The following is a 14,278-nucleotide window of genomic DNA, read 5'->3' as shown; positions in this document are numbered from 1 at the left end:
ATGTTTAATATCTGTATTTATTTGATTGTTTTACAATTGTTTTGTTCTCTTTAGGAATCCTGCAAGAACTTTATTTTCCATTGATATTAAGCAGATGTAATTTTTTCTAGATCAAAATGTTATGACATTGTATGTCACAATTGTAAACTTAAACTGTGAACCTTTAAAGCAGGGTCTAAAAATATATGGTCTTTTATAAAATACATTTTATACATATACATTTAACTAAAGAATCCAGCAAGCACTTGAATTTTTCCCCCTTTACTCATACTGCACAAAAAGTGGTTCAATAACATTGAATGCTACAGGGACTGATTATTGCAAATGCAGATCCCAGTGTGTTCTGGTTAAAAAAAAAATATTTATTTTTTGCTAAGGTTTGCATATGGTGGTGTGTTCTTAATGACAGCTTTCCTAAAAAAAAATATATCCTATTCCTAAAATAAAATAAAAAATCAAATTTATCAAAATGTATCGCAATATATCGTATCGCATGATTCTTGCCAATGCAAAGCCCTACTATTTATACATTTATATTTTATTTTTGTTGTTTCTTTTAATATATAGGCACTAGCCTATGCTAAGGACAGGCAATACAGAAGCCACAGAATTCCGTCTGCCTAATCAACAGCAGCACCTTGGAAGCAAGACTAGGTAAATGTGCTGACAACAGCTCTCAAGGCACTACATCTAGCAATCACAAGCGACACATGATTGTAGATGTCACTGTCATGGTCTGGGCCAAATGTAATGATTCTGCTGTGGCAAATTTGTTTTAACATTCTATTTGAATTTCTGACACTTAATATCTGAGCAGAAAAAGGTATTAAAGTTTGCGCCTGGTATTCCAGTCAATGTTAGATCAGTGATAAGACCAGTGCTCGTTTAACTCTATCAAAAACAGATTTGGCTACAGTACGATTAGCCAGCAATCATTGGACACTTGCAATATAGCAAACACAAAAGTGAGGTATAATGGTTTAGCTAGAAAAAAAGCCTGAAATGTTAAGAATTAATTTGTTCTTCTACTCCCCCACTATAGTTAAAACAAAGTGGAGAGCAATGCAATGCTGTGGGTGTGGCAGCATTATGTTTGTTTAACCATTGACCAGCTCCCCCTAACATAACTCGGAAACATCTTCTCCATTTTGTGTGTTAAATACTACACCTGCACTGCTCAAGAACTTACTAAAATCATATATGAAATGTAACCTGGATATATTTTTATTGCATTCATCCAATAAGACTTCAAATTAACATTTTTTTTTTCTCTTGTGGCCCTCAGATGTGGTTATCAGACATTAAGCTATGAAGGAGTAATTATATCATTCATGCTGATAGGGGGCAGGTAATTATGTAATTATGCTCAAGAACAGGTTGCTGTAAGTTCCACCCATGGTAATGCTTTCAATATTAAATTCCAAGATGTTACAATGAGGAAGAAATTATGTGAGAATGCATTCTGTGGCTTGAAAATTCATTTTAGCAGAGAAACACTTGAGAGCTCTCAAGGAAAAAGAAATCATTAACAAATAACCATGACAGCTGCCTGGCTTCAGATCAGCTATGACCCACGTGTCGCACACATACACGCACAACCAGGTGGTGACTCCACCTTTTGGGACTAAATGAAAAAAAGAAAGAAAAAAAAATCAGTGCACATATTTTGTTGGGTCACCAACATGACAAGTGGCGCAATGCTTGCTGGTTCATGACCAATTGTGAAAGTCATTAGTCTAATTAAGGAAGTGCTCATTATTCTTTAGCTCATCATGACCTAGCTCTCTGAAACTCACACGTTGCCGCCAGCGCAAGAGCCACATCTGCTTGATCTGTCCCAGCTGTGTAATTCCATGTATTGCTGTCTCTTTCCATGTTCAGCATGCTATCAGTGCTATAAAATGAAATGAAATTTACAACAGCTTAAGATGAGAGCCAAATCAGTCTGTTTTTCCCCTGAAGAACTAATGCAGCAACAAACAAATCATAGACATCACAAACATGCGAACAGATGGCTAGTATAGTTGATACAAAATTAACTAATAAAAATTAAAGCACTTCAATCAGACATTCAAGCTCTAAATAACTGTTCATGTCCATCTGCAATTCTAAACACTTCTTGTCAAATGACTGCTCAGATTCATAAATTTGACAAATATAATTTGAAATAGAAATGAAACACTTTTCTGATAGACCAAATGAAAATGTCCATATGCAAATTGCATTACACTACTGGCTACTTGCATGTTCAAGTAAGACAAGGTCCCGTCTCAAATGCCAACCTAAAACCTTGCAATCCTCCTTTGTCCACTATAAAGTCTGGATCTGTATGAATTAAAAAAAAAGTGGGCATTGAGGGTGCATAGTAGATGAGGGGGCCTTCTGACACCAAAAATAATGGGACGACATACAATCTTGAAAGAAAAAAAAAATGGGACCACTGCTAAGGTATCATCCAACAGATGGCAAAAGCAAGATGTTCCAGCATCCACCACTCAGAAGTGAGATACAACCACACCCATGACCATGTTTGTTTAAGACATGATACAGTCCATCAAGCCAAAGCAAGGCTAGCATGTAGCCTGCAGGCTTGAAGACTTCATCCTACCCTTTGTGTCAGAACACAGTCAATAATAGATGAGGATATGCCTGGACTTGCCCTCATACATGGCCCACTTGCCTACATAATGAGTAGAGGAATGAAAGAGAGTGCATGGGTGTAAGAAAGATCATCTAAGAGATGGATGCCAGCTAAACCTAAAACAGCATGTAGTGGCCAAAAGAGCATGAAGTTCACACTTGCTTGTAGCGGTGGGTTCCAGTTAACTCAGGGAGAGGGTTCAATAATAAGTGATCAGAGCATTCCAACGCTTCATTAAAGGACAGTTTAGTCTTTTAAGGGACTATCAAGATTTAAACAAGCATTCTCAGCTTTAGGCTACTGTTAAAAATAGGTACCATTCCACCAGCCTTAGGCCTGACCGGCATATAAGCTAAGAATACTGTTAAAATTGCAGGAGCCAAGCTGATCAGAGAAAGGAATCCATACACTAAAGTCTGAGTGATGTGCAGTGTTAAGCTCTGCAGGACTGCTTTTTAAAAGGTTATGGCTGCATCAGATAAGGACACTGTGTTTACATTTATACAGTATGCCTTTTTGTTTTTGAGTGCTAGCAAAGCCCCTGACCTTTAGATAAGCAAGACTAGGAAGACAATGAAAATACAGGTTAGAATGTTGGATGAAGCCAGAAACATCTCTTAAGCTACGCACTGACTTTCTCATCAAGTGTTAAAAAAGTTGACGGTTACATTTTTTAAGACATCATATATAAGTTGATCTGAAAAATGCCCATTGTTGGCTGACTGTTTAAGTCCCATCAACTTCCAGTAATGAACAACTCCATAGCCAACACAATCAAACTAGAGAACAACCATACAGCCCCCTCTGAATGGGTCTTAGGACAGTAAAATGCAGCAGACAAAAGCCATTTTAAAGACTATAATTAATACCAACAGAAATGAAAACTACAATTTGTTTTCAGTCAAACTACTGTGAAAAAGCCTGTCTAAACAGACAGTCACAAGCTGTAAACATCCACTTACACTCTCGCAGATCAATCTGTCTTTTATATTCCCTTCAAAAGAAGCAGAGATTGAAAATGTCGCAGAACATCAGTAAATCAGAGATGTGTATTGTTTGAGTCCTAAAGACGTTATTGTTGAGAGAGTATTACCATGTGACAATGTGCTGGTGCAAGTATTATTCCTAATGACAAGCTTCAGCACTAAAATTATGAGGAGTGATATTTGTCCAACCATCAGCATTATATAAAAAAGAATTCCACTCCTCTAGTGTGTTATCTTTACTGGAGCCGAAGTCCAAGCGGCTTAGAAAATGAGAGGCCATACATACGGTGTCCCACAGGGCCGATGCTTAGGTCCCTTCCATTTCCGGCCTGTCCTCATCAATGCCACATTTCATAAAAAAATTATAGGTGACAGAGCTAGCGATGATGACAAAGCAAGGCACGATCGGAATAAACACAGTTTAGTTTGACGGATGCTACTCGCAAACCCATTCCTCCAACCAAATCAGCACTAATATGGTCGTAAGAGCATATAGTCTACTCATCCATTTCCCCCCACTCCTGATCCCTTTCCCAGTCTCTCTCGAGACCTGGACTCCATTAGAGCACTGCCTGAGGCACCGAGGAACAGATCCTTTGCACGGACAACACTTCCTGTATGGGGAGATAGTCTAATGCTGCAGTGGAGAGAGCAAGAAAGAGAGAGTCGTACAGGGATGGGAAAATTAACAAAGGGGAATGAAGATGTATAAAATATTCAGCTAGAATGGCCAGGGAGGGGAGAGACCATATTCTCTGTATTCGGAACTGAGAGGCTAGAGTAAATGTGTTGCTCTGCTGCTCTAAAATGGGTAATCCAATAGGGATAAAATGTGCACTGACCAAGATGTCAAAAAAACAAAACAATAAAAAAAAACCTTCTGTTACATATAAATCCCCTCAAAAGTGAATGTACAGTACTAGCTTCAATCACATACACAGGGCATTACTTACACTGATACACCCAACGAACAATTTCATATTTGATCATAGTAAGAATGTTTAAACCGGGGTGCCCAATACTGCTCCTGAAGGGCTACCATCCTGGAGAGTTTAATTATAACACCAACTAAAACACTCCCGAACCAGCTAATCAAGGTCTTCAGGATTTCTTGAAAAGAATAGCCAAGTGTGTTGGAAGAGGGTTGGAAATGAAGTCTGCAGGAAGGTAGCCCTCCAAAAAGCAGGGTTGGCTACTCCTGGTAAATACCAAGAAATTTCCAACTTAGATGCTCCTAAGCACTGCACATTTTGGATGTTTCCAGTAGTGGACACACCCGATTTGAAAACCCTTTGGCTATACTGTCCCAGCTTGGTTGATTAATGAAAGTGGCAGTTCACCCTTGCATCTGTACTTGTCATGTTGACCACTACTGTAGTAAAAAAAAAAAAAAAATGCAGAAAAACCCATGACTCAAAGATCACCATAAACTGCAAGGCCACTACTCCGAGATTATAATCTCACCATGGCCAGCAATGGTTTGCATGCAAAGTACAACGGATTACTCTGGATTAACATGGCACTCTCTGCTTCTTCATATTTCCAGGATGGCTGGCTCTTCAGGCATGATATAATGCAGTTAACCACACACGCATACACACACAAAAAAGAGACCATTGCAACCATAAAGCCCCTGACCTAGATCCTTACACACTGCCCGATTTCGCTGTTAAAATCCGTTATTGACTTGTTTAACCACTGCAAATATCATCCTCCTCTGCGTCACTTTAAAAACGACCTTTTGGTTGCAGAGTTTAGCTTCCTCATGCTAGAAGCTACTGTTGCCCAGGGCAAGGAGAGGATTTCTCAGTGAAGCCAGATTTTGATCATGACCGATCTGCTGGACAGCTTTCTCCTTTGCTCTCGACACACACACACACACTTTTCACAGCCTGAAACTTGGAACGGCGGTCTTGTTTAGTAAATAGGGAGAAGGAAAAGAGAGGGTGTGTGTCATAAATGGAGGACTGAAGAGAAAAAGGAAAACAAAACAGAAAAAATTATCTGTTTAGAGGAAAAAGTGTAGGGCGACTAGCAATAGTTAAGGTTAGCTGCTGTAACTCACTTCTAACACCATGACTCTCACAATAAAGACTCTAAATATTTCTCATCAGGGAGCCATGCGTGATGACAGCTATTAATTGCTCACACCAGCAGGCATGGTGGCAGGTCTGACAGTGATAGGGGCTCCCTCTTTTCAGCCACACACCAACACAGCAGCCCACGCCAAACATCACAATCCAAACAACTGCACAGCCTTTGCAAAGACAGATGACCTTCATTCAACTCTACTCTTCTGGAGTTACTCTTCTCAACATGTGCCTACTCTTCCTACCTTAGGACCGTTGACACGAGGCCAAAAAACTCTGGCAAGACCACAGCTGTAGCAGGTGTATAGAATGGAGAATGTCGTTTGGGGGCTGCTTCTCTTGTGTTGGCTATATTTCTGTGGCTTCCCTCACTCAAGAGCATGGGCAGGAATATGAAAACTTTGTCTAAATCTGTAGGAAAAGGAGGCATACATGTTGACAGTGTGGTTGATAAATAAAGATGCATATTTCTGTTGTTATGATCCGTTTTGAAGGCATGAGGGAAGGTTTGCGGAAAGGTGAGTATGTTGGAAATCTAGAGCCAATGGATTTATTAAAGAAGTGTCTTCTGGAGGAGTTTATGACCTTCTAATGCACCAATTTGAAATGAAGTATTTTAAATCCAGTGCACCACTTGCAGCATTCTTTTAAACTCTAGAGTTTAAGTGTCCTTAAAGTGATTTAGACAATTCAATTGCTCAAGGTCACCAAGTCACTCTACTCTTGGTTGCTAGTAGTTGTTATAACTCAACTGTGTTTGATCAAAATATTGTATAGCAAATAAAGTTAATGGTCACTTTTGTCACTGATGGCAGTGTGAATGCATCATTAAGGCCAGGCTTAAACAATCTGCAGAATCTTTAACATACCTTTATGAAACATACCAGAACCAGCTAATCAAGGTCTTCAGGATTACTAGAAACTTGCAACAGTGTGTGTAAGCAGGTTGCAGCTTAAGTGATGACCCTCTAAGAGCAGCATTGGATAACCTAAGCTACAGTCAACCATCGGTTAAGGAAGAGACCTTACAGGGGGCTAAAATTAATACCACAACCTAATAACACTAAAGTCAAAATGTATACATTCAAACACTAAAATGTGACAAACACACCCTTAACACCCTTGCATAAACAGTCAGGTGCAAATGTACACAACGCTACCAAACAAAGAGGCAATTATAATTACACAATGTCTCCTTCCTTCTGGGCCCAACACTCCCTTCCCAGCTGCCAATCTATCCTACTAACAGCAGAGATTTACAGGCTAATTGGCAGGTTAATTGTAGTAAGGCACAGGTGTTGAAGGCTGGAGGTACAAAGAGGGTCGGCCAAGCCTCGAGAGTCCTTAGGTCAATTTCAAACCATGAACCAAAGACAGACACTTTGCTTGAGGGAAACTAGCTTTGTTTAAAAATCCAATGTTGTGTAACTAGAGAATAGGTAAAATCTCTGTTGAACTTGAATACATATTGTAGGAGCCTGGAATAGAGATTCCATATTTTTTGACTAATGAATTTTCATGACTTCTCCGTGAACTTTTTAGCTTTTTATGAACACAGGATTTTTGGAATCATTCCATTTGAGAGTGATTCGCTAATGAATCATTCAGCGCAATTTGTGAACTGGTTTGACTAATTCATCGAAAAGAACAGTCTAAAGAATAGCCTAAGCTGTTTCATGACTTCTAACATTAAACAATAATTAATCCATGACTTTTCCAGGCCTTGAAACTTCCTGATATTTTTAGGTTTTCCACAATCTTGGGATCCCTGTTGTTTTATGTGTAATGATATATAGTATGTGTGTGTTATATGCAAACACCATAACCTATGGGACACCAGCACAGCAGGGTTACTCTCTTTCAAACAGATGGTTCCACACTACACTTATAATGTACCATCTGGACTTGCAATGATAGAGAGTGTCAAAGTCTCTGATACACACACACACACACATTAAGTGAAGTAACGTGACATACAGCCAAGTATGGTGACATATACTCAGAATTCATGCTCTGCATTTAACCCATCTAAAATGCACACACACAGCAGTGAACACACATACACCCGGACTAACCAGTTTGGTCTCTTTATATGAGTCTATAACATTAAAACACTTTCTTCTTTGATGCAGGCAAGAAATATGCTCTTGCACTGCTGGATTATGACACCAATTAAAACAAATGACAAGATCGCTGTGTGAGAGCTTCAAGTGTGAAATCCTACATTTCATTGGCTACATTCACAGTCAGGGTTTGGGATTTACAACTATATTTCATAACAGGTGTGAGTCGCATACAACAGTTAATAGGAGCGACTCAAATATAATCTGTATGAATGAATAAACTATGTCAATGCTATGAATTTTCATACTGGTTTGAAAAGACTAGGACTGTAAATGAAAGCAGAATTTCATTTTTTCAAGTTTTCTTATTCTTTTCCTGCCTGACATGGGCCTGTGTGCCACATTTTCATGCCATAGTTTTAGTACTTCCTGTCAGTTGACAGTTCTGCTGATAATCAGAGAGAGAAGCCTTCAGGTAATCTACATTGTAATGCCAGAGTAATAAATATACAAATTCCAGTCCTGATACAACAGACATGAACCAACAAGACAAAGTGAGAGAGAAAGATAAAGAAGGACTTTACAGAAGAAGAATACAATGATCTGACAGGGAGTTACCAGGGCTTGGTAGCAGCAGCAGTTCACTAATGGGCCACATTCACTTAACAGAGTGTTGTAAAAATCTCATATATGCCCAGACATGCTGCTAGCACCTGAAGCAGTTGATGATGGCGCACTTTCCCCTTCTGGTTAATTACACGGTGGAAAACATAGGGTCGAAGTTCCCAGTGTGAAAGAGAGGGACAGAACAAATCATTCAAAACTAACAAACAACTTAAGGCAGAGGATGAGAGTCTGAGTAGAAGGTTAAGAGAAAAAACCCAAATGTTAGGCAAGCACAAGACATCTGACTCACTCTCTAGAGAGTGAAAGCAAACTATGAGACACCTGAACCTACCATGGTGTCAATTAGAGATGATGACTTTTTACTTGTTGCCACAGTAACTAGCTCTTGCAGCACTGGCAGATGGCTGTGGTTGGTTTTTTTCTGCTTGTTTTCTTCAGAGAGGGCAACTCAAAAGACCAAAAGAATCAAATACTTTCAGGCTTTTTAAAGGATTAGTTCACTCAAAAATGAATTTTACTCATTCTCATTCCATATGACTGATTGACTTTCATGGAACACAGAAGGAAAAATATTAAAGAATGTACTGGCCATTCTTTTCATACAATTACAAGGCTATTGAGGCTTCCAAGCTCCAAAACTGACACAAATAGACAATTATACTATCATGAACATGGTCCACACAACTTGCGTGCTACATTCAAGGTCTACTGAAACTATATGACAAATATAAAAAGTTGCTATGAAACAGAAGTAGCTTCAGAGTGAAACGATTTATACAGAAAAAGAAAAAAATATATATATACCTTGGACTTCTATCCATCAGTAGGGTTTAAGTGGACTAAATGATTGAAGAAGTCTGGCACATGTCACTAGAACAAATCATTCTTTCCATTATCTTTGCAATTAATTTGCTAATCTGGTTTACAAAACTAGTTTGAAATGCATTAAACTCACTGACTTGTTCAGTTCATTGGAGAGGAATATTATCAGTGAATAATGACTTAAATTTCAGTCTATTAATCACAAAAAAACTATTGAGTTGAATAGATTTCAAAGGTAAGTTTGTGCATTCTTTCTTAATTTTAAAAGCTGTGGTCCACATTAATGCTAATTGCATTGCCTAACAATTTCTGTAATATGTCATCACTTTCTGTTTTTTCAACCAGATACCCAAGGAAACCAAAAAAAAAAAGAAGTGCACAAACAAGCGAGAGAGTATGTGTATGTTTTTCTTGCTAGGTCAGAATCGCCGCTGGATTTGGCAGTTGCGAAAACAGCCCTGAGGCAGCCAGAGGTTGGAGGGTTTTGTGCTTGCTTGTCCATTTTAAATGGGCATTCAGACAGGGAATGCCATTAGCCCCATCCTGCCTGCACTGACTCAGCCATGGGCAGCAGTAACCTCATACTCCTCAGAACAGCAGTCGACAACCTTGCTCTTAATGTGCAGGCCGTCTTGGTTATACCTGAGTAACCAATCGACTATTACACCAAAACATTTAAAGCTACAGCATGTAATTTCTGTGCCACTAGATGTACCAAACAGAACTGCAAGGTGTTTATTTAGACCAAGGTTATCAACAACACCTGGAGAAAGCTATTCATTAACACTGGCAGTAATCTTAATTAGAATTCCTCTGAAATGCATCAAATGTGCATAAAGGACCATAGAACTGTAGAATGAACTACTCAAATATTTGCAGCCAATCATATGGGCTGAATTATTTGGCATTGACAACTAGCCTAGTTGTTAAGTTTGGTTCTGGAAACACTATGCAGATATAATGAATCCTTCACTCAAAAATGGGAAAAACTAAAGCGGAAATTATTTTTAAGGATTAAAAAGGATGTCAAATTACCATAACACAACTTGAATAGACTAAACATCATACCCTTTTCCAAAAATCTACACTTGTTACAGTTGTTATAGAGTGTTTTTTTGTTTCATAATCACAGAACGATTTCTTCGATTTTTTATAGAGTGTTTTTTTGTTTCATAATCACAGAACGTGTCAGTGAACGATCTTTATAATTGTGCGAAAGCATGGACTTCACGATTATGACAAGACATCACAATTTTGCGTAGCTTGTCAGTGAACTATGGCTCTGTGTAGTAAATGCTGCTTCATCTGAAAGCACGTGCTGGATATTTACTACTAATCACAGAACCAGCTTTACTGACAAGATGTGCATGACAATCGCTGTTTGTGTAGCTTGTCAGTGAGCTATGGCTCTGTGTAGTAAATGCAAGCGTGTGAAAATACCACATTTAATAACATGTTTTTACTGCAAACTCACTTCATAACGTCAGTCGACTGTTTGAAATAAATCCTTCTGTGAGTTGATGTGGCTTCTTACATAGAATAAGGCACACAACATATTTCATATTATTATTAAGCAGTGATAAAGTCTATGTCAATTAGCACTGCATCATTATATACTTTATTATAATAAAAAATATAAGACGAACTCAGATAAACCATATATTGTCTTAGTCGTGTGTTTATTAGTCACGTTGAATTAATGAAAGCAGTTAAATCTTCTGTTTATTTAGCAACCGCTATAGGAATTTCCTGGGTTTCTTCTGCGAGGCGTATTTGGAGTTTCAGCGTGAGAGTGCCCTCTGGCCTTCGGATGGAGATTAACTGCTGATCACAGAAACGTGCTTCACTGAAAGATACACATGACAATGGCTGCTTCTGCCTAATCACGATTTATCGCCTTTGCGATTTAATTTTGATTAATCATGCAGCGCTATGTGAAATGCAAAAAAACTTCATATAGATCTCTTTTAATGATCTCTTTTTGAACTTCTGAAGTAATGAACTTTCAATGGAGAAACAAAAATCTCTCAGTTTCATAAATACCTTCATTTGTGTTACAAAGATAAGTCTAATGGGTTTGGATCAACATAAGGGTAAATTATAACAGTAAATAATGACAGAAACTATCCTGTTGTGACCTGACCTTTGAGTCAAGAACCATTTAAAAAATCCAACTCAAAAAAGTGATTCGTTTATGAATCATTCACCGCAACTCCACTCACTGAGTGGCAACCACTGAAGTGTGTGCAAGGCCATCAGGTGTCAAAATCCACTAGTGTTCAATATGAGATGCTTTGCAGAAACCAAAGCACCCCACGATCCCTCATCTACCCTTTGAAGGCAGTAGACTATCACTATCCGATTCACTACAGGTGGCAGGGACACAGCCACATGTCTCCAATGTTCTGTTCCAGTCCCAAACAGCATGAAAGCAGTTGGAGGAAACTAGCTGTATGCAAGGAGGCCTCACACATTCACAGTGCAGTGGTACCATCTGCCAACAGTGCGGCCAAGCAGAAGAATAAACAGCAGCTTGAAAGGCTACGGAGGCTGAAAGTGTTAGTGCGGGATCCGCTGGCCAGATTGCGAAGGGACCTCGGAAGTGTCTGCCAGAGTAGTTCTACAAGAAAAAGTCAAGCATTCATGAATACGTATGTGTTCCAAAAAGGTGAATGAAAATATTTAGCTTGTGTTAATCAGAGTGTTTTAGCAGCCCTCCTGTTTGCTCTGCTTCAGAATGCTCCTGATCTCCTCCGCTTTCATCTCCACCCCCAACCCAACGTGCGTTTTCGCAACCTCATGACTGGCACAGCCTCTCACTTTTCCCAGGCCCTCTCAGGCTGGAGTTCGACCAAACCTCCTGCAACTTTACCAATCGTCATTCAACATGGAGTTGTGGCACTGTGACATTTTTTCCGCTCTTTGTACAGAGAAACACTCACTATTCTCACTACTTTTTGCTGTAGTGCACTACACAGTGAGCAAAGGTCCTTACCAAGGGTCTCCTTTGTGGTCTGTGAAAATGGAATAAAAGGCTACATTAGATTTAAATACGAGAACAACTACAAATTTCCATAGCAATCTAGTTAAGTTTTTCTGTGATATAGTGAGAGAAAATTGTCTGCTGACTGTTAGCAAAAATACTGAACTCTGTTCAGTCAACAGTAAAATGTAATATACACACAGACAAACACACACACACAAAACACAATAACAATCATTCGAAAGCAACAGAAAAAGTGAATCAGACTGGTACCCGAATGTGGTCACCTGGGTCAAGCTAGCTGCAATAAATTATATTAGGTTTTGTCTATTGCAAAAATCGCAGTAATTTTAAGGAAAAATAGAGTGGCACCGTTTCTGACCTTTTGCAATTTTTCTTTTTAACTTTTTGAATGTTTATTTGAACACCCAATAATTCTGTTAGATAACTGTTGACTTTATTTGCATCTATAATCTTTATATTTTGAATAATCACATGAAAAACAATCTTTACTTGAAAAGCACTTAAAGGCTTCATGTCATTGTTTTAAATGTAATTTACTTTGTTGCATGCTTTGTAAACTTTAATATTTATAATGCTACTTAAAGAAAAAAAACTTTCTGAATTTTTTTATTTGGTCTATTGATTGTAATTAGTTTCTTTGCTCTTAATTACTCACTGAAGGGTACAAATAATATTTTATACTCAGAATATTTAAATTCTTAAAGGGATAGTTCATCCAAAAAAATTAAATTCTGCCATTAATTACTCACCCTCATGTCGTTCCAAACCTACAAGACCTTCATTCTTCTTTGGAACACAAATTAAGATAATTTTAATGAAATCTGAGAGCTTTCTAACCCTACATAGCAATGGTACTACCAAGTTCAAGGCCCAGAAAGGTAGTAAGGACATCATTAAAATAGTCCATGTTACAGTAGTGGTCAGAAAGCTCACGGATTTCATCCAAAATATCTTAATTTGTGTTTTGAAGACGAACAAAGGTCTTACGGTTTTGGAACAACATTATCGTGAGTAATTAAATGGCAGAATTAAATTTTTTTGGGTGAACTATACCTTTAAATTGTTTGTTTCTATTTTTAAATTGGTTTTGTATTCAATTTCTTTTTTCTTTATTGCTGACTGAAAGCCCAATCCATTGCATAATAATAGCATAATAGTTTTGGTTATGCCATTAAAATAGTTATTGTAAAAATGAAAAATTTTATCTGCATTAGTACCAACTATTGAATTTTTAGACAGCCCAACATCTGCATGTAATCCTCATCTCTACCCATCAATCTGATTTCATTTGTTAACCTGCCTTCCTTTCCATCAGCCTGCCTGACATCCATTGATTACCACATGAGATCTGTTGACTGATTATGCAGTGTTATTTGTTGTGGAGATATATTTGAGTGCTATATAAGCATTTAACACAAGCTTTGACAACAGAGGCAAAAGGTGGAGGGCGACTTGACAGGTCCTAGATTTTCCTGCAAGATTACGCTCAAGCTCTTGAGACTCAGGCAGGCATGCTGACCAAATGACCTTCAGCGGGGTTAATTCATAATGTCCAGTACACAAGAGGGGAATGGAGTGGACTGTGATAAAAATCTACTCTCAGACAAGGGAAAAGTAAGGGCCGGAGAGAAAGGAATAAACGAATTAGGCCAGATAACCCGCTGCTCTGACTACACTTTGTGAGCAAACGCTATGGCAGAAATGGATAGAGAACGAGAGCAGCAGAGCCCTAAGTGCACTTTCATCCATTACTGCATCCAGCAGCACAAATGAGGAACTTTAGAGAAACGACACAACAATAATGTGAAAGTTGGAGGAAATGGACAAAATATAGGCTTGCACAGAGAGGATTTTCTCAAAACCAAATCTTTTACAACTACAAAGGCCTTAATAATGTACAGTTCAGTATCAGAAATTCTTTTCAGAGGTTCGATCCACGAGCCTGGTGCGTTTGCTAGGCCTGTATTGCCTCAATTACAGAAATATCAGGCTTGAGGCAAGAAAATACTTTAAGCTCAAGTTTTCAGCATCAATAAGCAACA

The 14,278-nt window shown here is 38.4% G+C and overlaps 1 protein-coding gene across 6 annotated transcripts in view; it reads right to left on the bottom strand.

Annotated features, from left to right (window-relative positions):
* LOC109069500 (rho GTPase-activating protein 35-like) overlaps nucleotides 1-14,278 on the bottom strand; it is an 85,247-nt gene that overhangs the window by 30,734 nt on the left and 40,235 nt on the right. The window contains exon 1 of one of the 6 annotated variants that reach the window (XM_042739151.1): nucleotides 1,797-9,529. The exons of the other annotated variants lie outside the window; for them this stretch is intronic. The gene's annotated coding sequence lies outside the window, so the exon portion shown is untranslated. Of the gene's footprint in view, nucleotides 1-1,796; nucleotides 9,530-14,278 lie in introns of those variants that run through there. 6 annotated transcript variants of the gene reach the window in all.

Source organism: Cyprinus carpio, chromosome B15 (assembly GCF_018340385.1).
Source record: "Cyprinus carpio isolate SPL01 chromosome B15, ASM1834038v1, whole genome shotgun sequence".
In the NCBI taxonomy this organism is placed as follows: Eukaryota; Metazoa; Chordata; class Actinopteri; order Cypriniformes; family Cyprinidae; genus Cyprinus; species Cyprinus carpio.
The sequence above is the reverse complement of the archived record's forward strand: the minus strand, read 5'-3'. Positions and strand labels throughout refer to the sequence as shown.